Consider the following 25,010-nt stretch of genomic DNA (forward strand, 5'->3'; position numbering starts at 1 on the left):
CTGCACCAATGCTGCAGTTCATCCCTGCCCCAGCTCTGCCACTACAAAAGCTGCCAGAAAGTATTGGATGGTTTTAAACAACAATTCATTAGGAAGATTCCAGAAAACTGGAGGGCATTCAGGGAGCAGCATCAGAGAAGAGGATAAGTGGTTTAGGGTGAGTGGCCTGGGGATGGGCCTTAACCATAGGTATGTGTAAGCAGAGGGAGGAGGTGAGGAAGCCTGTAAGTTGTTGCAGGATGAGTCTATTTAGTGGTATTTGTTTGGACACCTGTTTTTCACTTGCCAGCTAATACATCTCTATCAAATTCACACCTTCATTAAGTGCTTTATTAAATCATCCAGTGAGTTTCATGAAAAAAAAAAAGAGGTGTAAAAGGAAATGTTTATTTTTTAACTCATCCTAAACCTCCTGCTCTCCTCCCCTGCCTTAGGGGACAAGGAGCATAGTCAGGGTGGTCTGCATGCTCCCAGCGTGAATATTCCAGCACTTTATGTTTAAAGGGAGCTGCAGAAAAATAGAAAGACTAACTAATTCCTAAACTTCTGCCTCTGCTCGGGCTGATCCCTCTTATAATGCTGTGCAGTGATTCCTGAAAAGACCACTTCCCTTTTCTTTCCACAAAGCCCTGCCTTGGCCAGGGCTTTTTCCAGTGGTTTCCAGGACAGCCTGACTAAGCCCACGATTAATGTATCATTACATCCCAGAACTATATGGGATTATGATGTGTTCCAAATTGAAACCACAGCACGTGATGGTCAGTCACAGCCCTTTTGTGCTGCTGCAGAAAGGAGCTGCACGGGCCAGGGGTTACCAGCACACACAAAACTAAGCAATGGATGTTGTGTGCGTATTGCTGATGGTGACCCAAGCAGTGTGAGGTAGGTATTGCCTCCCAGCCAGAGGACAAGAAACCCCAGCTGCTCGTGCATTTAGAGTTACACAAGACATCAGAAACAGCTCAAGCAGCAGATCTATAGCAGCTAATATAGGAGCCAGGACAGTGACCCAACCAGTTTCTCCCTCTTCTGTGCTCCCTTGCTCTGTGACTCATCATCTGGCATGTGGCACTCGGCAAGAGCCATTTACAGGCCATGACTCAGAGCATCCACTGAGGTGCTCTGGGATGGAATCTGCTCCTCCTCCTCCTCCTCCCGGCCCCAGCCCCCAGCACATATGCTCCTAATTACTTTATGCAAATCCACAGAGAAGAAAAAGACTGATGTTTCTAGCTGTTCATATCACACAGAAATTGCTAATGAATCAAACTGCAGACACAGTAAATCCTTTCTTATCACAGACTCTCTAGTAGCAGCAGCAGTAGCAGCAGGAGGGACTATGCTTGCATAGCATCTTTTTGCCTGAGCATTCTGAAAGCTTCCTGAAGATCTTACAACAGCAGAAATCACACAATTCCATTTTGAAGCACAGATCTGACTGGCTGCTGGAGCCTGGGTTTTTCAGGGTCACCAGAGCACCCAAGAACCCATAGAGAAAGAAAGAAAATCTTTTAAGTGTACGAAATTTCTGGGCACACTCAATATTCAAAGTTGCCAAGACTACCCCTCCCTAAGTGCACAGCTTTGGTCAGGCCTTAGTGATCCTGACCTAAAGGGTGGCTTCCCTGTCCATGGCAAGGGGGACAGAACTGGATGACCTTTAAGGTCCCTTCCAACCATAGAAGCCATGGTGTGCTTCTATGATTTGTGCAAAGCAGGGCTGCCAGCTGGTTGCCCCATCACTGTGCTCCTTCTACTGACCTGCCCAACTGAGGACCCCACAAACCAGCAGCTGCAGCTGACTGGTGACAAAACCACAGCCATCAGCTGTGGGTGAACCTGAGTCAAAGCCAGCAGAAAGCTGGACTGAAGGTTTTCCCACCACCTTCTATGAGCTGTGAGCTCAAAACTCTCCACCACAGCAGCCACAAGAGGCAGGGAATGGAGTGTTTGGCTGAGGGAGTCAGGCATCAAACTCATCTCGGCTTCAGGAATCAAGGCCAGCTCCCTGACCTGTGCCTGCACAGGGTGGCAAAACTGTCCCCTAAGTCTGTCACAGGGCTACATGCAATGGTGAATGGGCAGCTGCTCTTATTCAGGTGTCCACAGCAGGGTGAAGGCTCCTGAGATGACATCAAGAAATGGAGAGGACACAAAAGTCTCAACAGCCCTGGAGATTTCTGGGCTTGCTGGGGATATGTCGCATCCCTATAATCAGAATCACAGAATCATAGAATATGCTGAGTTAAAATGGACCCGTCGGGATTATCAAATCCAACTCCTGGCCCTGCATAGAGCACCCCAAGAATCATACCACTGCAGGGAGAAAAGGCTTGAAAGTGGAAAAATAGTGAAGAGGGAAAACAGAATTGTTGTCACTCAAAACAACCTGGCAGCTGGGGGATGCTAAGACTATCCACTGTGGGAAATTTCATGTATTGTGTTTGCTTTGTGTTGTTTTCTGTCTGTCTTGAGAAATGGAATTTCTGTAGAAGACAACAGAATGCTGTCTGAATGATTTAAACTTTGTTCTTCACACACTTGGGTCTCCTGGCTCGGAGAAAGAGGGATGAGAAGCCTGGAGGTTGCAAAAGCACAGAACTGTGAAACACTGCACATGGGCCAGGCCCTTTGAGATGTGGAGGCCCAGGAACAGGCCCATGTGCTTTTGGTCCCTGCTAAGATGGAGTAAGCTCAGCAGGGTATGTGTCCCCATCTGTTTTTGAAACCTTCCAGCCAGCGAGGTGACAGGATAAATCTACTCTTTGCACTGCAGCTGTGGATTGCGGTCACCTTGGTTACTTGCATCTGTCAGTTCACATAACCCTGCACCACGCTTTGGAAAGACCTCTCCAAGGGAAGGGACATATCACTTGCATTGGATTTTCTTCCCTAACCCTTACTGGAATCTGGCTTCAGGCAATATAGTGTTGGCCAGACCATGGCAAAGCAGATGACCTACTTATCCAAAGCTTATGGGAGGATAATTTCAGGAGCAGTCTTCATCTGCACAAAAAAAAAAGCACACAAGGCCAGCTCTACCTCAAGTATCTTCCACCATTTTCATGACTTGGGGAAAAAAGACAAGCTAAGTCCTAAAATTGACAAATGGACACAGAAAGTCTGTCTTCACTGTGAACAAGGTCTTGCTGCAGTACAGATCAGCACATCCACACAGACTCCAGTCACTCTGTGGCTGGGTATCTTCCCCACCTTCCTTTCTGTGCAGATTAAAACTGGCATTGCACTTCTGTCCAGACTATGTACTGTAGGAATCACAGCTGCTAAACAATCCCTGCAAGAACAAAAACTCTCCCTGCAAGACAAAAGCATTAGTGACCACTTGAAAAAGCCTGACAAATAAAGAACTCAGCCTTAAAATAACTCTGTAAAAAGAGGCTGTAAAATTATGTTTACTGTCTCTTCAGCCCAGAGCGCCACATATGTAGGAATCACTCTCAAGTGAAAAACAAACATTTCTGGGGTGGCAGGTTACAGCTGTACAACCTCATGCAGCTCAACAGAAGAAACAGAACTGACAGCAAAAGTGCTAAAGGGGAGTCAAGTAAAACCACAGCCAGGCCAAGCTCTTGGAATAACAAAAAATCACCCCACAAGTCATGCTAAATAAAGCAGCTAGAAATGTCAAAAAGTGCCAGCAGGATTATTTTCAGACAGGAACACAGCAGTGCTGCAATGGTTTGCTGCCACACCCCAGTGAACAGGAGAAGCAGCGCAGGTATGGCATCACCCAGGAGTGATGGACATTGGGTCTGCCAGGCAGCCTCAACGCCTGCATCGCAAAGCTGCATTAAATGATGCAATCCTACATGGAATTTAATGCACAGTGCGTGCAAACAAATCAGGAGCGCCAAAATCAGGCACAAACAGAGCACATCCCAGCAGCAGCCTGCTTTCACTCAATGTTCCTCTTCCACACTGCACATCCAAATGGTTTTTCAATCAGCAGCTGTGACCAACAGCTGACTCCTGCTAAGGCTGCAGGAGACTTTAACCCTTCCTAGCCCTAGGCTGTTCTACCAAGACCAGAAGAAATGCCTGGATACACAGGAAGACATTTTCCTGTGTCGCTTCTGCAGGAAGACACAATGGTCTGGAGGCTAGCAACTCCCTGATTTGGGGATGATAGCATAGTACAAAGCAAAAAAGCTCAGTAGCCCAATAAAAGCAGCATCTGAGGAATTAATACATAGAATTTATCCTGCCTTCTGAAGGACTTTAAGACCACATATGACATACATGTTGGTATATTATATTATATTATATTATATTATATTATATTATATTATATTAACATGAATATATATAATGATACAATAGAAATACATTATATAGATAACTTATCAATACATGGATATATATGATAATAACACTGATACCCAAATGCTTTTAGACCCAGGCTGGATTTTACAATCCCTTGAAGGCAGCTGGAGGACAAGACTGTTCAGCACTCATATTTGAAAATGGAAATTGCCTGATTACTACTAAGATCATGCATTTCTTGACCCTGTTTTTGGCCAGGTAGCTGAACAAAAGGTCCTCTGCAGTCATGTCTGATTCTCATTTCAGCAGAGTTCAGTGTGGGTAAAGATAAAAAAGGCAGAATTATTCCTGGAATGTTGAGACAAGAAGTGTCTGATGTAGGAACAAATCCTTGGGCCATTTTGAGACTACCCAGTCACACGCAGCCTCCTTCATTTGGGAGTAGTTTACATTGCACAGCAGGTTTCATAACCCGCGCATCGAAATTTACAAGACTATACAATCATCTCTCAGTGTCCCTTTTGATTTTTGGAATTCTTGCAAATTTTTAGAGCTTGTAACTTCCTGAACCAGTGCCTTCCACTCCAAATTACATGCCACGCTAGTGGTTATCTGTCAGTTCTTTTGAACATAGGGGTATTTAACTTCATTACTTGTCCTTGGGCTAGGGCAGGGAGAGGATCATATTTTCTACTCAATTTGCCAACCTTCAGTGCCAAGATTTCATTCTGCTCAAGCACAAGAGTATTCCCAGATCCTTGGTCCGATTACGAACCTCTCTCCAAGTATCCTGCTGAAGTGTGGGTGTGTTTGTATGTTCACATGGCTGGCAGCAAGGCAGAACTCAAGAGATTCTGGATGAAACCACAACATCAGTTTATATAACAGAATATTTTCCATGCAGCAGAACTAACAAAAGGCAAGCCAGAATCTTAATAAAATACTTATGAAGCAGACCAGACACTCCTAATGATTACACATATTTTCCTTCTGAGAGGGAAACATATCCCTTGTAGGAGCTGGCAACCCAAACTGAGCTCAGTTTGTAAAGCTCTATTCAGGACAGTTTATTTTAGGATATCACTCCACAAGACAGCTCATGTGCTAATTAGGCTTGGAATGACTGGGCTCAACAGAGCATTAAGGGTAAACTAAATCTGATAACCCTGGATTAACCAAGGTCTTCTGCTGATCATGTTGGGCCACACAGACCTACTGACTAGGGGAAAAAAAAAAGAGGGCAAACAAGGATGATCCTTGACTCTGAGAGCAGTCAGAGTTCCAGGAGACCCACCAAGTCTACTGAAAGGATGGCCAGGTTGGATGGGGCTTTGGGCAACCTGGTCTGCTGGGAGTGTCCCTGCCCATGGAGGGGTGTGGAATGAGAAGAGAACTCCAGGGTCCTTCCCAACCCAAACTATCCTATGATTGTGTGAGTAGTCTGCCTTTAATCACTTCAAGGGTGTTTGAGACAACTGAAGAGACACTTTAAGACTGCAGGCTCACAGATCTCTGCAGATAGGACACGTTCACATTTGAACATCTTCCTTCTTGAAGCTGTTGCGTACTTTCTGGAGCATTAGTCTCAGACAAGACATGTAGCTGAGACAAACATTTGCCTGTGTTAGGGCCTTGCACTGAGGTGGGCCTTAACAGAACCACAAGGTTTTAAAGCTCTGCAACTTCTGAACACATTCTATAAATACACTGGGTAGTCTTATTCACAAGAATGCCAAGCCATTTGGGAATACTGCTGGGCTTTGAAGTTTGAGAGCAAGATTCACAGACTAATTAATCACAGTATGTGAAAAGTATTCATATTATCAGTTTCAAATAATCCTCCTTAATTTCCTGGAGTGCTTTCACATTACAATCAGGGCACCTCATAAATCACTATTTTCTTTCTCTAGATTGTTCAGTATTTCATATCACAAACCCCACAGTTTCCCATTTACCATAAGTAACTTCAATTTTTTCAATCTTTCCTCTTAGGAACATTTTCCAGGGACTTTTTCAGTTTCCTAGGCAGTTTCTCAATTCCCTCCAGCTATGCATTCATGCTTCTGAGCTGGGGTGACTAATTTCACACAGTTTTCCAATTGGCAGTGGGATTAGAAGCAGTAAAATAATCTTCCATTTAATTTCTTATGTACATTAACATCCATATGTATTTGCCTGCCAGTTAATGTCCCTTATGTCCAGGGTGACAACCAGTAAGTTTTTGCAGTTTAATAACATCAGTTTAATGAGCTGGAATGCATTTAATCAGTTTAATAATTTGGAATCTGACAAAGTGCACTTTTGTGACCATCTTCTCTTAGACACACTTATGTAACTTATCAGCAAGCTAAAAAATTTCAAGATTTACAACAAAACTAGCCTAGGAGAAATTGGGGGATGTTTTTAAACATTTCCTGTTCTCTGAGGAAAGCAGTTGGTTTTACCTCGTCTCTGGAGTGTGGGTTTTGGAGCTTGCTCTTTCAGGCTGCATAAATTCTCAGTATGTCAACAAGCAATTTCTCTTTGGGGTCCCTCAAGAGGTAGAAGGGTCCTCAAAGTCTTACTAGGGTCTGTGCTGAGGATATTTCTCCAAAGTTAATTTTTCCCACTAAAGCAGTGAGGTCTAGTGGCCTGCACCCTTGAAAGAATGTTCCCCTTTCATTTTGATGGGCAGGTGGAGAGGTTGTTGTGGTTTTTCTTTTCAACCTCAACTCATGCCAAGGGGAAAGCAGAAACAAGGCACTGGACCAAAATCCTGGCTGTTGAATGTACTCTGATTCTGAGCAGAATCACTCCTCAGTGCCCCTGGAACAATTACAAATGCACCATTTCAGTTTGGGTTGTTTCTCTAGCTTGGGGTGCCAAATAATGTCACCAGCACAAAGCCTGGGAGAGGTGAGGGGGGTTATGGAGATGAAAATATTCTGTGGAGTCTCTGAAACTTTTGCAAAGTCACCAAGAAAACCAGAGATCACAGAAACCCCAGTGTATACAAAATTACACCCGATGTTTCAACCAGATACGGCCAAGCATAAATTGAATGGCTGTGGCTGGAGCACTGCCACCTTTGTGCATCAACCACGCCCATGCCACTGCCTGTCAGTGCCAGGACACACCTGTTTTCTTGCAGTTTCCTCCCTCCTCCTCTCCTGTTGTGCTACAGACTGGGCAGCCCTCCTCACTGGGGTCAGGATGCTGGAGGTCCCCCTGTGCTCCACGCTCCTCACCTCTCCTCTGACCAAGTGCCAAAACCAAAACCAGCCCCTCTGAGCAGCACGTGGCAGCAAACAGGCTGTCAGGCTTACTCTAATAAGCAGTCACCACCCTCAGAGTGCTTTGTACAGTAATTATAAATAGCAAGGGCCTATGGAAATGAAAATGAGGGAAATGACAAGGGGCTGAAAGTGAAGGAGACGTCTGCGTAAAGACAATGCTCTCCTCAACAGCATTCCAAGCACTGCAACCTGCAGTTGGAGGGCAGTAGAAAAAGTCAGATGCCAAATCTCAGCAGTAGAGTAAGTTAGATGCCATTGACTGTGGATGAGTGAGAGCAGCATGTTGCCAGTAGGAAATGGCTAAGTGTAGATGCCTGCTGAAATTCTCTTGCTGGTTTTCTGAAAGGAGCTACAATCACTAAGGCTAAGACATACTTGGGCAAGAAACCCCTTGGAAGCCACAACAGCAATTCACAGGAGACCAAGTGGTGAAGGAGAGGTAGGCCAGAATAAGCCTAACCCCAGGCAGATGTGTCACTCCAGGTACCAATCATCAGAATAAATTAGGCCAAGGCAAGGAAGATACACTGTGTGGGTCAACAGCATCTTGGGACCAGAGATATGAAATATTCACTCCTCCCACTGGATCTTCTCCTTGTGTGGGCTTATCATTTTGCCACCTGAGTTACTGGAAAAGGTTTGAGGGTGGGACTACAGGGAAAAACACCATGTAAGCAAACACTGTAATGAACCTGCCTGCTAAGAGCAAAAAATTGTGCTATCACAATAATCAAGACAGGTCATTCTCCCTGCTTTGAAGGGCATCTGGAAGTACAGCTATGCCATCTGAGCTTACACAGGGGCTTACACACGGCAGTGAAGCCTGAGCATCCCTGCTCTTTGCCATGGGAACCCCAGAGAGGGACCAAAAGAAGTTATTTTGCTAAACAATTCTGGGTGAATTTGGCCTACAGGCAAAAGGAGGCAAAGCATCCATGTGGCTGGTCCTGCACCAGTGCAGGCAGACCATAACAGAGAAGAACAAGCACACTGAAAACATTTAGGGCATGTTCTTCCAGAGGCAATGGCAGCTACTGTGAGTTCATAAAGAATAAGATGAGGCTCTAGAGTCAAACTGATGAGGTTAGTATAAATTGGGTAGGGAGCAAGGACTCTAGTCTGAGGTAACAGAGGGTCTGAGGAAAGTATCAGCTGAAAACCTGATATTTGCTACGGTTTTCCATACAGGCTCTAATTGAATATGTTTTCCCTACAATTCCCAGAGCAGAAACTCCCCTCTTCCCAAAAACAACTGCTAGCATCCATACACTGTGAGATATCTCTGACACTGTCCCCAAAAGCATAACAGGGCCAGTGACACTTGTTCTCTGCTTGCAGAGAGCATTTTGTGTTGGAGCACAGAGTGGCAGCTTGGTGGCAAGGCCAGTTTCCCATCACTTGCCCAGGGTCAGTACAAAGCATTGCCAACATGACTCAAATGTTGATTATTTATCACCCAAAGGTACTGCCAGCCCCACAGCCTCAGCACTGCCCAAAAACCAACGCATGGTCTCTTTTCCAGGAGTCCAAACTCAGAACTTGAGCCTGAGCAAGAAGTTTCCATCAGCCTCATTATGACCACTCACCAACACTACAGCTCTGCCTTCCCTCTCCATCCCATTTACAGCAGTTAACAAACAGAGCGGGTTTTGGTTGGGTTTTTTATCCCACTACCTGTAAATTTAGCAACCAACAGCCTTGCCCAGTAAGAAGTACTTGCATGCGTCTGAGAGGTAATAAAAATATTGTCTATATGATCCTGAGGCTGCAACACAACCGTGGTGAGGAGACAAAGAGCTTCTGGGCAGCCTGCTTTTGTGCTCATCTTAACACATATGTCCTGGCTTTGACCCACTTTTTTCAGAAAATAAATATTAAAATAATTTTCATCAAGAGAGAAAACTGAAGCAGAATCAGAGACCAGAGGTATTTTGACAGCCCATTTCTTTCTTACTGGAGAGTAAGCAATTTTGAGATGAGTGTGAGCGCATGCAGGGAACCTGCTTGGCAGATAATAACAACAATGGCAAATCCCTGCTAAGGTTTGTTACCAATACAGCTGTCATTGATCATTGCTATGGATTTCACCCCCTGCCAGCCAAGCTCTCTCAGCTTCTTCAAGCCTTATCCCGCAGCCTCTCACACAGCTGGAATGTGCTGGTGGGCCTCTGGCTCTTTTGGGCTTATGGACTGACCAACCAGAAGCACTTTATCCCCATCAGAACACTGCCCATGAAGCAGCAGAGGTAGAAGACAAATGAGGTTTTCCACTGCCAGTGAGATTCCAATGGTTTCCACAGTAAAATCTTGTCCAGTATGGGCCTTGATTCCACAGCTGACAGGAAGGTACCTCTACCTCCAATCCTCCACCTCTCAAGTACCAGCAGAGATCTCCACATCTCTTACACTGGATCTACTTTTTTTGGGTTCAACTATCAGAATCTTGCCTACTGAGATGAGATTTCACCCAGCACCCATGATACAGAAGTTGCTTTGCATTGAACATCTCAAGCTGACCCAGTTTATATTAAACAGAATGGTAAAAAGCAAACAGAGCTGTAATGAAACGTTTTTAATTTTTAAAGAGCAGATCTCTAGCACGTCAGAGCAAACAGTTATAATGCCAACAAGAACAAACAGCTTGGAGAAGTGCTGCAGAGAATATTTTGAAATTAAGTTTAAAAAAAAAAAATCTAGACTCACCGAGACAGATGAGGAGATTAGAAGAGAAAGGCTCCTGATCAACCTGAATGAGTAACCACACCGAGAAGGATATTAGTGGTAAGAAAAACAGCACCTTCAGTGGTGTTTTGGCAAAACAAATATTGAAGCTGCAGCAATGACAGGTTGGATAATACAGGGGGAAGAAGGGGCAGAAAAGGAAATTAGCTTTTGACTGGAAACAAATTCAAAAAGATGAAAGCACTAAAGTCAGAAGGACAGGATATTCTTGATCCCAGAACAATGAAAGAATCGCTGGTTGCTCACAGCTGGCAACTGCACTATTGATAAAAATACCCATTAGAAAAGAGAGGAAAAAGGTGAAACCGTGTGGCTGACAAATATTAAAGGCAAAAGTCTTCAGCTGTTCTGCAAAGGCAGGGAAAGTGACCCATGTTAGATATATCAACCTGCCCTTACTATTACATAAGTCTTTCAGAAAACACTAGAAAAGAAAAATAAGACAGGGAAATAAATTAAAAACAGGGCAAAGCGCAAGATGGGGCTACAAAAGTCAGAGTATTGTCTGGGTATCAGGAACCACACCAGAGTGACATCTTTACTCACCAGGAACATCAGACTGGAAGAAAATGAAGATGTCTGGGGCTAAAAATTTGTTCTTTGTTTGCTTACACAGCCTCAGACACCTGACAAGCAGTAATGGAGCTGTGGGCAGACCATTCCTGAGTTCACAGCATATTCTCTTGGGCCACCTGCACTTTCTGCAATGCAGGTCCAGGTCCCTCGTATCTAGAGATCCAGCTGCACTTTATCTCCATCTTTTGCATCGATGCAGTGAGGAAGACACAGTCCTGTGGATGATTTCAGCCAGTTCCACTCACCAGAACCTCTTGCCCATCTTTTAAGCGTCTCAGAGATTATCTGTGCACTCTCACTGCTTAACAGATGCCCCTGTAAGAGTGGTACCTACTAGCCAGGCACAGCCTGGATGCCCTGGGGACATTCCCACCCCACACAGAGGAGGCTGCATCACCTTTTTTTTATTCCTTAAGGCAGGCATTGTACACACATATATACATATACATATATGAGTTTTCTTAGACATGCTGATGCAGGTATGTGTGTCTGTACATTCTGTTGCACATCCTGCCCTCCAGCCCGTGATGTGCTGCACACAGTCACGCTGTTGTTACCCACCACCCATCTCCCATAGGAGACTGCTCTGCAGCAGCAAACCCTGTCTGGTGCACACCTGCCAGAGACATCCTGCTCCCTGCTCCCATCAGCCTGAAAGGGCTGGATTCTGGGAGACACGGAGAGGTTTTCCAACGTCCAAGAGCAAGACAGGGGTGAGAAGGAGCTGCAGTTCAGGAAGCCTTATGTTGATTCCAGGATATTGTCATCGATCTGCAAGAAGGCAACACGCCACTTTGAGATTTTGCTGGAAGCCCTCTCCTCCTCACCTGGCTCACCCTGCACTGAAACTCTGGGTTTGCCTTCATCACTGGGGATAAAGGCTGTGGAGCCTTGTCACTCCATAGGGATGGAGGGGAAGCAACCAAATGAGAACCTGCAGCATCAAAATGGTTCCTCCAGAGAACTACTGCAGAAAAGGCTGTGCTGAGGATCACCCCCACCCCCACAAACCCTGCAGGGCTGCACACAGCACTGAGCGTCGCGGGGAACACAGTGAGAGGCTGGAGAATGACAACAGAAACAACACATTTGCATTCCCTGACAATGACAACCCTGAATTTCCCCTCTGTGTGCTCTCCCACCAGTCTCTGACCCAAGCCTCCTGCTCCCCCAGCCCTGCAGTGCCTCCCATCTGCCTTCTCTTTCCATGGTTCCTCTGCAGCTCTGCTAAACATCTACCATTTTATCTACATTTTTCCTGTCATCCTGTTGTTCTTTATAGGCCTGAAAAGCTCCATCTGAATTATTCCTGGGTCACTGACAAATGGGAAAAAATTTTCGTAAATAGGTAAGACCTGCCAAGCTCACTCTTTAGCAACACCGGTATAAAAGGCTGCAGGTGTGTGGAGATAAAAATACAGATCTCTACTTCCCTTGTACTTTAATACACCTTTATGACACCCATCAATCCACACCTTGTCTGATATGATACTCTCTGACTGCCATTTACTTCAGATTCACCAAAATCCTGCAACTGCAACCCCACACGCTCAGCATTTTCCGTAACTCCAAAAGACTGGATCTGCTATTCGATTATCTCCTTTTGTTATGACATTCCCATTTGCACATTCCCCTACAGCCGCGTCACTTTAACACATATACCAAAATCTCATTCTTTTATACTTTTACTTTATTGTTCTCACTGTCACATTGCCCCTCCAGCATCTATATCCCTATCCCACATATATCCTTCTCTTTGTTTGAGCCCTTCTCCTATTTGCAGAGGCAATTTAATGGAAGGATTTGTGCAGAGGGTGGGGGAGGGAGGAAGAAGAAGGAAGGCAGGGAGGGAAAAGAGGGATTTGGCTATAACAAGACCATGTAATTAAGCTCCAGTAACTGGTACCCAGCCCGGACCCCTCATTTCAGTAATTAAAAGCAGTAATTCCTCCATTCCCAGATAACCTTTCTCATCTGATCTGTGAAAAGAGGCAGGGAGAGTGCATCCATTTACACAGCCAGCACAGACACACCCTGGCAACACAAAGGACTCCAGCCTGCACAGAGCCCATGTATCATTCAGCACAAGGACAGCGTTTTACATGCCACGATATTTACCCTAATGCCTTTTGAACAAACGATTTACCAGTATTTAGGGGAGGGAAAAAAGAAGGAAAAAAAAAATAGCCGTAAAAAGAAGGCAAAAGCCACAGTGACAGCAACCTTTCCTCTGTCTGAGCCCTTTGTCTCTGTCTTTTCATGGAAGCGCTGTCTGTCAAAACAGCTTTTGAGCTGCGCAGCAGCATCACCGCCAGGGATGCTCGGGGAGCATGGCAGCGCCGGGACCACAACAACCCCAATCCGTGCGGGCTGGGCTGCCATGGCAGGCACAATGGAGAGCTTGTGTAGGCACTGCCAGGGCGAAGCACGACTCGCCTCTGCACAGCCAGCCCCGGGCGTGACAGCTGCTGTTTCACAGCTACAATGGACAAACACACATTCTGCGCGGCAGCCACAGCCTCCTCGCCCGCTCCCATCCATGACAGCCACAGTCAGCTCCAAAGCAATGCAGCCTCTGAAGAGACAAAGCAACCCTAAAATCCTTAAGCTCCGTCGGCTAGCTGGCATCCGCCACAAAAACAAACCAGCCACCGAGCGGCCTGAAAACCAACAGCACAGCAGACACCCGCCCCAATAATTCATCCATCTCACCTTTCCACAGATCCTCCGTCCCCCGTCTCCCGTCAGCGAACACACTCTGCTCCGGCACTCCTGAGTGCTCAGATTCCAGAAGGCTCCGCGCTCTCTCACCAGGATGCTGTGGAAAACACAGAGTCAATTTTTTTTTCTTTTCGGATTTTTTTTTTCCCCCTCACAGCTGCATCCCTGGCAATGCAGAGGGTCTGCGCAATCACATCTCCGATGCTCCTGCTGCTGCTGCTGCTGTGACGTTGCTGCGTGTGAAGGAGCAAGCATGCCCACAGCACTGCCACTTCAGCTCGCAGTCAGTCCCTGTGGAACTCAGACAAGGCAGGGGATGGGAGGGAGCAGAAAAGGAGGGGATGATGGAGGATTGATTCTTACAGGAACAGGGAAATCAGGTAGGCAGTATTAGGAGAAATAAAAAGATCGAAGCCTGTGCTGTAAAATAGAGCTGCAGCATCCTATTTTGTGATGAGACTGGATTTCGGATGCTGTGTGCTTGCAGGCTGCCTGATCTCTTCACCCTGTCTTTGCAAAGGAAAGCAAAATGGACCGGAGTGTTCCTACTGTTGATAATGGCAGCTAGAACCCTTGGAGATAAAATGGCAGTCTGCAAAGCAATGCAGAGGAGGAGGAGGAGGAGGATGGGAAGACTGCAAGAAGCTTCCTGAAGCTTCTTTACATTTCTGTAGTGCCTTGCCCTAGACAGCTTCATCAACGGCATCTATACAGCATCCCTGAAATGCAGACACCTCCAGAGCAAGACACAACCACCACCACTTCCCACAGCGCTGAACCCACCTGGCAGGGGCAGGATGTCTGCAGTCCCTGCTCCCACAGGGGGCCTCAAATCAATGCACTGGAGCCAGCATCACACAGCTCTGCTACTCACCTCCAAACCACAGTGAATGGTCCCTCTACCAGTCCCAGGGGTCAGGCTCCACAGGCCAGGTCCTTCCCAAGAAGTCAGTGTACTGGTCCTATCAGCAGCACTTTCTGCTCCCCAGCCCACTGCCTGCCTTTCCTGGGATGCTTGGGACCCACTCCACCAGCTGGTGCAGTTCAAGAGGCAGGGACAGGCCCCCAGGAGGATGCAGGAGTGAGGGACCTACGTCCATGCCTGGCCACTGCAGCAAGCAGAAAGCCAGTCCTGGCAGGCTCTGCTCCAGCCAAGCTGCTGTAAATGAGACTATTTACTGTGCTCCCATTAACGTGCAGCCCCAGGACCCCCGTTTGGCCAGTCCCATTGTACTGTCAGTGTTAATTAAGGCAGGCTCAAGCAGACATCTCCGGCCCCTTCAGCTGGGACAGTCAGGGAGCAGCAGTGAGGAAAGAGACTGAGAGTTTCAGCTGTGGAGCTCTGTGCAGAACAAGGAGCATTTGTTACCCAGGAGACTCGTTCCCACAGCAGAGAGGAGAATGGAAACTATTTCGGTGCCCTCCCCAGTCCTCCACAAGCATTGCCAATGCTGACGCCAGGAGGTACAAATGCTGGCAGGCTGAGTGCTTGCCTTCATCCCTGCCCCTGCCACAGGACATTGGCATTAACCAATTCCCTGACAGCAACGCCTGTCTGGGGTAGCAGACACACAAACCAGAGCAGATGGAGTTGGGGGGTTTTTCTTTAAAATCAGACAGAGCAGCGAAGCAGACAAGGGGTTCCTGAAGAAGCACTCCTATTTACAGGTCTGTTCCCAACACAAATGTCTGTACCTTCCTCCCCAAAATACATTCTGCATGTTCCCCAGATCTCAAACTCACATGGCCTCGACCCTCTGCAGCACACGCCCCTCTGCAGCATCTCCCTCCCCAGTCTGCCTCCCTCAGCAACAGCGCTAGGAACTGACAGCCTGTCCCAAAGCTTTGCAGGCAGCAGGAGAGCTCAGGTACTAATTAATAAGGAAGAACAAAGCCCTTTCTTGCAGACTGTCTTCTAGGAGATGACTTCTATTTGATCACAGAGATGAGTCAGTGCAAGAAGGGGAGCATGGCTGACTCCACGGTGTCATGCAAGGAGGAAGCAGGGATTCTGCAGGCTGGTGACTGTATTCCTTGGAGAAGGAAGGTGAGAAAGATGGAGCAGTCAAGACATGCCTGCCCCTGCAGTAACAGGGGTTCCCATCTTGCTTCACCTGGTCAAGTGCTTCTCACAGACTCCAGCACCCTGCAGTGTAGGTAGCTTGGCAGGACAAAATTCCTTATTAAGCAATATCAGTCTCACAGTCCACAAGCATCCCAGGTGTTGGGCAGGATTTCTGCAATCCTGCCTCCTTACCCCATGTTCCAAGGCTGTCAGAACTGAATGCACAACCCAATCGCCCACCTGTGAATTCCAGTAAGGAGGCACATCCTCCTCCCAGTCCTGGGCTGCAGCAAAGCTTACCACTCTGCAGGAGCCACAGGTGTTGCACTCACACTGGAAGTGAGCTGGACATGGACATGGAGCTCTTGCTGACAACAGCCAGGTCACAAATAGATCAACTGGGTGTTAGAAAGCCCAACACATTTCAGTCTTGGGCTTATTCCTTCATATACTATGCAGGAATTGGCTGCTAAGGTCAGCACATGCCCACGTACAAGAAGAACCCATTCCATTTTTGCCACAACTGTGCAGTAAAATCACCCACCAGCTGACCCAGCCTCCCATCTATTTGCTGTAAATCTGCTCCAGTGATGCATGAACTGGAAACAGCTCAGCCCCAGATTCCAGTCAGCTCTCTGGGCTGTAGCTCTGACATCAAGCACTATGCTAGGACAGGTCTTTAATCACCTCTCACCATCAGGTGTGGGGCACAACCTGCCCACCCCTGGAACTGCCAGGCAGCCCCAGCTGCTGCCTCCAGCTTACAGCTGTACCCCAGCAAAGGGAGGTCTGACACCTCCTCCTAAAGGGTGGGCATTTTGACCAAGCCCTCATTACCTTCAGTGTGTCCATGCCTCTTGAGCAAACAGAAGGTGGTACAAGCAACAGCAAGCTCTCCATCACAGCAGAAAACCTGTGCCTTGCTATCTGCACATGCAACAGCAGGAACATGCCTAGGATATGCATTCTGGCCACATTTGTATTGGCCACAAGGACATCTTCACTCGTTCCTATGTGCTGGACCACTCAGGAGCAAGGCAAATGCAGCTCAGACTTCCCACACTGCTTACCCATTGTTTGTGGCAGCAATCTAAATCCCATGGCAGCCCCACCCAGCACCAACACCATCCAGAGAGAGGGATGTTGGTCAGAGTTGAACTAAGAGCATGGGTCTGCTCAACTGGAGCAAGGGGGAACCAGAAAACAGGAGCCAACACAAAAGCGGATGATGAAACTTCGTCATAAATGAAAACTAAAATAATTCTCCATTCCTTCAAGGTCAAATAACATCTCTCTCTCTGACACACAGAGATCAATGTGGGCTGATTGTTATTGACATACGCTCAGCATCTTTTCTGTTCAGCGGGAACAGACACAGGAGCTTTTGAGTGAGGGGTCAAAAATCCAAGCAGACTGATAAAAAAATATGTTAGCACAGCGGAAATGCCTGCCCTTAGCCCTCACATTTCCCTGGGGGATCACCAACCGATCCACACTGAGACTGCCTTCCAAGGGGAACTGAGGACAGAGGCACAGGAGTCTGTGAGGTTTTGCTGGTCACAGACACATTCTCAACATCCAAATTCACCATCCCACCATGATGACCCTGTGTCCCAGTGAGTCCTGCCCACTGCCCGCAACAGCAGTACTGATTTCTTCAGGGCCAGCAACCCAAGGCAGGAGCCACACCTCCAAATGAGGAAATGGCTTCAAAGGGGAAAGTTGTTGCTGTTTTTTTTAAGAAGTTGGACACTTCTTGTTGCTTGCTGTCTTCTAACAGAATTAATTCCCCGAGTTCAGTCCTCTGATGTTTAAGAACATTCTCTGACTTTCCAGCTTATCTTTATCCATGCACAGCTCACCCCTATTCACTCATGTTCCAAAAATGAGCTTTAACGTCAGCATTTATCCAGCCTGTGTTTAAAGTCATATCATTTGAGTTCTCTAATCGCTTCACATTAGGTAGGCTTTCCATTTCTTTGATCATACCCATATTCCTTCTCTGGACCCGACCCAGTTTGCACACAGCCTTCAGAGAGTGACTGGAAATGTTCACAATCTTCCAAGCAAGGTCTTCCATGCCTTAATATACTAAAATTTCTCCATGTCTGCTAGAAATGCTTTGTCCAATGTGTCCCATTGGATGACATGTATCTTTTCCATGGCCGCATCATGTTAGATGCTGACAGTTACCTTGTACCTCACTCTGAGACCCTGAGTTTTCCCCCCATTGTCACTTTCCCCCAGTGAGCTTTCAGACAGAGTTGAACTGTTTTTGCTCATTTCTCAGGCACATTCAATTTTGAACTATCCAGTTCCCATTTGTACTGTTCCTTAAGGAATAATCCCAGCTCTTTATGCTGAATAACACTGAACAGCCTCTGATGATGCTTCCTTAGCTTTGAGTCTTTAGGAAATATCACTATTGAAGTTTTAGTTTTTGGAGCACAGAGCATTATTTCATGTTTAGAACAGCTTCCATTTTGAGGCTGATCTCCACTAACAACTTCCCTTCAGAGCAGTAGCTCCTCTTTCAACATTCCTGTTATCTTCCTCTAGTCTGCATACTGCCTCTTACTTCTCAAAGGGTACTATGAATGGAAGAATTACACACGGATTACAGGGAGGCAGGACAGGCACTTGAGAGATCCATTTCAGGTTATTAAACAAACAAAATACTAGCAAATGTCCAGGAACAAATAGACAGGATAGGGTACTTTGTGTCCTGCTCCCTCTCTTTGCTGACCATCTGCAACCACTTCTAGAGAACTCATACTGGGCCAGGTGGTTCCTCCATCCCAATCACCATCTGAATTCCCAACTTGCTGTACTGAGGTCAAATCCTTCCTAGTGCTGGCAATTGATGCTTCACTGCCCAGGAACAGAGGCCCTCACAAGCTCCATAAAAAGTCACAGCTCCCAGACTGGGCTAGTGCTGGCACGGCTCCGCACAGGGCTGGGCTCAGTTCCACATACCTCCACACTACTGAGGCATCTACGGGAAAACTAAACCCTGCCCACAACCAGCTGCCTGTCTCCAGGCCTTTCCAGCTCAGGATTCCAGTATGTTTGCACCCCAAAGGAGGCTGGGGTAACAGGGAGCTGTGAATCACTTGGAATTCTGTGTGAAAGGGAGAAATGACCCTACACCACAACTCTTAATGAGCATCTTCTACTCCTAATACTTAGTAATGCCAAAGCAAGAGCACAAAAAAGTAGCTGGATGTTTCTAGACATAGGGAAATCAGAACACAAACAGCAGAGCAGCTCCTGGATCATGTCTGAAGGCTCAGCTTGGATCTGATAAGCCAGGCTCATAAAGCTGCACAGAAAATCTTGAATTAAAGCAAAGCCTGGACATAACTAATCTAGACTCAGGTTTCAGGGTGTTTGAAGTAGGAGCTCAGCTCTAAGAGCAAAGCTGTTTCTTCAAGCACTCACTCAGATATTGATGCTACACTTACTGGGAATATAAACTCTCGCCAGTCAAAACCTTGGCAAAAGAAGCAGAAGGGGTATTATTAAAAAAAATTTTAAAAGCCTTTTAATCTGGCAAACAATCATTCTGAACCACTCTGAGCAGCCATGGTAACAGTGGATATTAAGGTGTTAATGGCTTCACTCCTATTAAAATTAGTTTTAAAAGCAGGATCAATGCTGCCCCCAAAGCACCATTTACCTAAATAACTAGTTTCACAATAACTTAATAGTTCCCCACTGCCATGAGGAAAGCCTTAAGTTGCCACATAACATAATACACTGGGGCTGGTGAACTTGGCACCCACAGCAGTGCTGCATTCTGACCTCAAATAAAAATTATGTACTTCCAATGAAGCAGATGAGAAGCTGCAGGGCTGAGCTGAATGTGCAGCCCTGAAATGGTTCACTGTGCACGCAGCACGCACTGCCCGAGGACGGTGACTGCTCTTGGCTCCCATGATGTGCAGCAAAGTGACATTCCCTGCCCACTCCAGGGGCACGGCTGGCCTGACTCAAAGTGAGGGTGACTGCACTGCACACGAGGCTCAGCTCACAGCAACTGCAATGGAAGGGATGAAGCAGAGAAGGGGCAAGCAGAGGAGAAGGAAAACATCACTGCTGGACGCACAAGAGGCCACATCCAAGAATGGAAAAAACTCTCCTGCCCTCCTGCTCAAAGACTGAGTCATAAATATTTCAGTTTTCCAGGGCAACAGTAAGTATGAAAACTGTTCTGGATTTCCCTGCCCAGGGCAGGGAGGTTGGAACTAAATGATCTTTGTAAGGTCCCTTCCAACCCAAACCATTCTATGGTCATATGATTCGCATAGAAAACCCTCATTAACATCACCCTGCACGTGCCAAACTCCTTCCCTCCCATCCTCGCTTTGAGCAACAGCAAAAGTCAAACAGAGACATTCGTGAACTCGCCAAAAAGAACAGAAAGTTCCCAACAGACTTCCCAGCTCTCAAACATTCCCACCCCATTTTGCAACGAAGCCCAGGGAGTACATAACCACTTTATTAGAGACACATGATATCAGTTATGGCTGTTTGTCCTGATTTTCCCTCTAAGTTTCTCCAGTTACCACCTACACTGGACACACAGTGCTGCTCTGCACTGTTACCTGCCCCAGCTGTTTTAGTGGCAAATAGAGCAGTGTCTTGGCAGCTGCAAAGCACTCTGTGATTGAAAGACTCTTTAAGATTCACTCCATGCTCACCTATCAGCAGCAACAGAAGAGCACAATATTGGCAGGCACAGGGCTCCAGAGCTATACTATTGACTGCCTGGGCTGCTGAACACCCACATCCCAGCAGGCACCGAAAAAAGCTGCAAAGGGGAGAGGGAACAGGACCACTGAAAACTTCTTGAGGCCCTGTCTGCCACTTGTACATTCACCTGCTGGCTCTCAGATGGAGCAGCTGTCTCTTACCCCTCACCTGTGCTGTCTACAGCCCTGTTAGCTGAAGGGATAAGGGCTATACACAAACAGCAAATTAGCATAAATTATATCCACTACCACAGCACTCCACACAGCACGGACTGCACATCCCCACCTTTAATCACTGTGCACGACTTGCTCATTCAGAAGGGATCTGTGGTAACTGCAGATCACAGGCAGAGCTTGAGCAATAGTGGCATTTTGCTTTGAAGCAGGCAAACAGTATGTAGGGCTGTGTGAATAGGCATGTCTTGCATGTGCAAGACTTGGAGTCATCCTTCCCCTCTGCCCACACTGGCACACAGCTCATGGACGTATCCTAAATGGACAAACTGCTGAGAGCTTGAAGACAACACGGAAAAAGGACAGAAAGGAGTAAACTACAAAGCAAGTGGGTTAGCTCTCAGGGGAAAACCAGGGGGTACATTAAAGCATTCCACAATGTATAAAAGGCTGCTGCCAAGGGTAAGTGGACAAGCTGCTCTTCACGTCCTCAACAACAAAAAGAGGATGCCTGAGAGCCACACAGGGGAGTTGAGGTATAACCGATAAAACTAACCGTCCACTATTCCACCAAAAAAGCATAACAGTCAGGAAGTAAATTCGTTTTCTTTAAATTTTCCATGGTCTTTTGTATCTCAGAAGCTCTTTGCTTTACTTATTTAAAGGTATGCACACCTGTTAATCTTCACAGGCCCTTACTGTTGAAAAATGGAAAAAATATATTTTTCCAACTTCACTGCAAAACAAATGCCCATGTTACAATCTTGGTCAACTCACAGCATTAGGAAATATCAATAGAAGGAAGAGATTGAATTGCTAAAATGAAGGATGTAGTAGGTAATGGTCCTGATCGATGTGAGCTTCCAGAGATTAAATAAAGAAACCCAAGGAATGGCATAGAAATGGCATAGCCCAGGTCCACTGTGCCTGCTCAGGGAGACATGATTATTACATGGCTTTTGGAGGTCTTACTGTCGTGTGACTTCTGTTTGACTCACAGAAACAGGAAGCCTCTAATGCAGGATTAAAAGCTGAGAGCAATTTATTCTATGAGGCAGAATACTTGGAGAAACACAAACATGATCCTGGAAAGACACAGCAAACGCACAGGTGCAGCTGCGAGTACAACAGCACCCTGTGCCAGCTGATCTGGCTGCTAATCTGCCTGGCTGTTAAAAACATACTCCAGATGTATCTTTGCCCTAAGCAGAATATGCTCTCTGTGAGCTTTCAGCCAGTGGATTCAGCCCTTTTCATCCACCACAGCAAAGAGATCTTTTCCTCAAGAATTCAGTCCTCTTGGAGACAATCCTTGGTCACAGCTGAGAACCCTTCTAAATTTCTCTCTGGTTATTATTAACATCCTCCCATCTACCAGGGCAAGCTGTCATGGATCATCAGTCAGCTGTATTCAAGGTCTCCATGTCAGGTCAGCCCATGATTAAGCAACCTTGTGGCTCAATGTGCTTATCGGTGTACATTTAATTAACACAAAGAGTCTTAACTCGCACCTCCCAGCTGCTGTGCAAGTTGTGCAAGGTCTTCCTCCTCCAAAAGTCATGTTCAAACAACAGGCAGCCATACCATGTGCAGACAGGCACACAGAGCCAGAAATGGGAAATTTGTTGGCTGTGGGCAATGATTTCACTGAGGTTGGAGAAGCACCCCCAGTGAAGGAAATGCTACAGGGATAAAGGGGATCTGTGTGTGGGAGGAAATCCTGCTCTGTTCTTTAAAATAGAAAATAAAAGCTGGCAGAGGCAAAGCCCAGGCAGCAGTGGTGAGGCAGGCCACAAAGGCAAAGCAGGTCACAGGAGACGGCTGACAAACGTGCCAAGCTTGGATTGTGTTGGGCAGACTGAAATAGGGCTCAGGCTCCTGTGAGGCAGATGAAAGAGCTGGGGCAGACTGCTCCACACGCTCCCCATGGAGACATCTCGGCACCTCAGGAACTCCTGGAATCCCTGGTGACTCTGGCACCGCAGAGACTACAGGAGAATAGTCTAGAAGGCTATTCTAGATAGAAGAGCCATTAGAAAACTACCAAGAAACATCCACCAAAGTGGTGCTTAAGGACAAGAAACAAGATGTCCCCACACACTCCAGACACATTCCAGTGTGGAACAAGAGCATGCCAGAGTGGAAGGAGCCCTAAAAGAGCCCTCAGGAGCTCTGTAATATATGATGATACACAGAGCCTTGGCTGAGGCCTAGTAATAAGCACCACCGTGGTGACTCAGAGAGCTCTTTGCTGGCTGGACATGGGAGAGCAGCAGGAAGGAACAGAATAACTGAGGAGCAGGAAGCCCCTGATGAAGGACTGACTGCCCAGAGCACGTTCCTGGAGAAACAGAAACATGCTTTTCATCTCCATGACGTACTTCCATGTCCGGACAATTCTGAAGCCTGTGCTTTCAATGTGTGCTTAAGAAAGCCTTCCATCCTGCGCACACACCCAGCCTGTGGCTCTGGACACACAGCATGGAAAAGAGAAGACCAGCCAATGAGAGGGCAAGAATGATGGAGCACTGGAGATACAACAGTACAAGCCAGAAGCCAAGCATCTGCTCTGCTCTCTCAGTTGTTCTCAATGCAACAGCCAGGGAAAATGCTTGGTCATGATGTTCCAACAGGACCTGCTCCCATCCCTGGGAACATCTGCCAGAATTAGTAATCCCACATCAGAGGAGGTGAAGCATAGAGTGTCCAATAGCACTTGTAACCTTTTTAGCAATTTTCACATGCCTGCTGCTTTCACAGCAATCTTCTCTTTCAGCTTAAAATAAATGCGGCCCTTCTGAAAGTGCTCAAAGACTACAGAACCACCGAATCACTGAGGTTGGAAAAGATCTCTAAGATCATCAAGTCCAGCTGTAACCACCCAGCCCTTCCCCTACAATGCCAGAAAGTGGAACTGATGTATCTGAGGATGCAAACCTGGGGCAATGAACTATAAAGGGGGATTAATGCTATCATTCTGAATTCCAGCATCTGAAAGAGATGCATCCCTGCCCGTGATACAGCTGCTGACAACTCGGAGCAAACAGGTGAGCGCCAGCTTTGCCCCTGCGTTTGCACCCAGAGGACATCTCACCTCTTCTTCTCTGCATGAGGCTTCATGTATTAAGCTGTGTAATTAAGCAATGGGTGCTCTACTCCCACAGGGGCTGCTACATTCCATATGAGACCAGGCCCGAGTGGAGCCACATCAGCCATCTATCTCCAAGAGGCATTAGCTCTTTCTTCAGACAGGGCTTCTTTGAGCATGAACCCCTCAAGAAGCCTTTTTGTGAGCTCTGGGCTTCACACACCGAGCACAAGGGCTAAGGGAGCTCTGCTGCCTTGCAGGGAGCTCTCCTGCCTTCCAGCACACACCACGATGCTGCTGCAGCTTGGCAGTAGCTGAGTTGCATAACCAGCATAGAACCTGACCAACAACGAGCAAAACTCAGCCTGAGGGGAACAAACCACAGCTCCAGCTTCACAGTGGGATGGTGCATCCTGCACTGGCTGGCTGCACAGCTCAAGATGCATGGCTCCCCAGGTATTTCTGCTGCATGGTCCAGCTCTCAGTTATAGACACCAACTACACCATGAAAAGGGAAAAAATTTGGGATAATGTTTGTGCTTATATGGATGCCAGGAATGTCCAGAGCTACAACCATAATGCAACAGACATTTAATATCCTTTCCACAGTTAAACTAATCTCCAGCTACCAGTCCTCAGGATAAACCTAACGCAGAACCAGAATGCCTCCATATCCCATTCTTCAGCCCAAGACTTTCTAATGAGGCAGTGAGCCCCGGCCACCAGCAGGGACCTGGCAGCAGGCTAGATTAAAGCTAGATTAAATTTCTTGTACCTCTCATTAGACTCAGTGATAATGCTCAGAACACACAGGGAAAGCCCAGTGGCAAATAACCTAATTAGAAGTGAAAGTCTCACACCTTCCTGGTGACCAGTACATCTGCTGAAGCTGAGGGCCACAGTCGTTTGTAGTCAGCAGGATGGCAAGAAGATGAAAATAGGGGAAGCTGTTCTGGGCCCCCTCCTGCTGCCCCCACCAAGGGTCCAATGTTGCTCTCTATGGAAGATTCCCAACACTTTGGCTGAAATGACGCCAGCACTTGGGCAGGGCTTGGTGTTATTTTTAACACTTGCTCACATAACTCTTTGGATGAATCCTGGGAAGAGCTTGTCACCAAAATAGTACTCTGTGGGCACTATTTATACACCCACTGGCAGCATCGCAGGATAAGCTAGAGCACCCCTTTATCCTCCTCACAGGGATACAGCGGGACCTAAAACATGGTTTGCTGTTTGGGGTAGTCCTCAGAAGTGAGCCATCACCTGCAGGAGGCCTGGCATCCCTGTCTGTCCTGCTGAGGAGACAGACTCTCGTCCATATGGGAGGGAAG

At 46.9% G+C, this 25,010-nt stretch overlaps 1 protein-coding gene across 7 annotated transcripts in view; it reads right to left on the reverse strand.

Moving 5' to 3' along the window:
- Nucleotides 1–25,010, reverse strand: part of RUSC2 (RUN and SH3 domain containing 2) — a 56,904-nt gene that overhangs the window by 21,960 nt on the left and 9,934 nt on the right. For 2 of the 7 annotated variants that reach the window (XM_054283325.1, XM_054283323.1), the window contains one exon: nucleotides 13,590–13,695. The gene's annotated coding sequence lies outside the window, so the exon portion shown is untranslated. Of the gene's footprint in view, nucleotides 1–13,589; nucleotides 13,915–13,961; nucleotides 14,155–14,472; nucleotides 14,491–25,010 lie in introns of those variants that run through there. The other 5 variants (XM_054283327.1, XM_054283328.1, XM_054283326.1 and 2 more) reach the window with 4 other exon arrangements.

This window comes from Melozone crissalis, unplaced genomic scaffold (genome assembly GCF_028551555.1).
Source record: "Melozone crissalis strain CALT ecotype California unplaced genomic scaffold, PUWL_Pcris_2 ptg000036l_1, whole genome shotgun sequence".
In the NCBI taxonomy this organism is placed as follows: domain Eukaryota; kingdom Metazoa; phylum Chordata; class Aves; order Passeriformes; family Passerellidae; genus Melozone; species Melozone crissalis.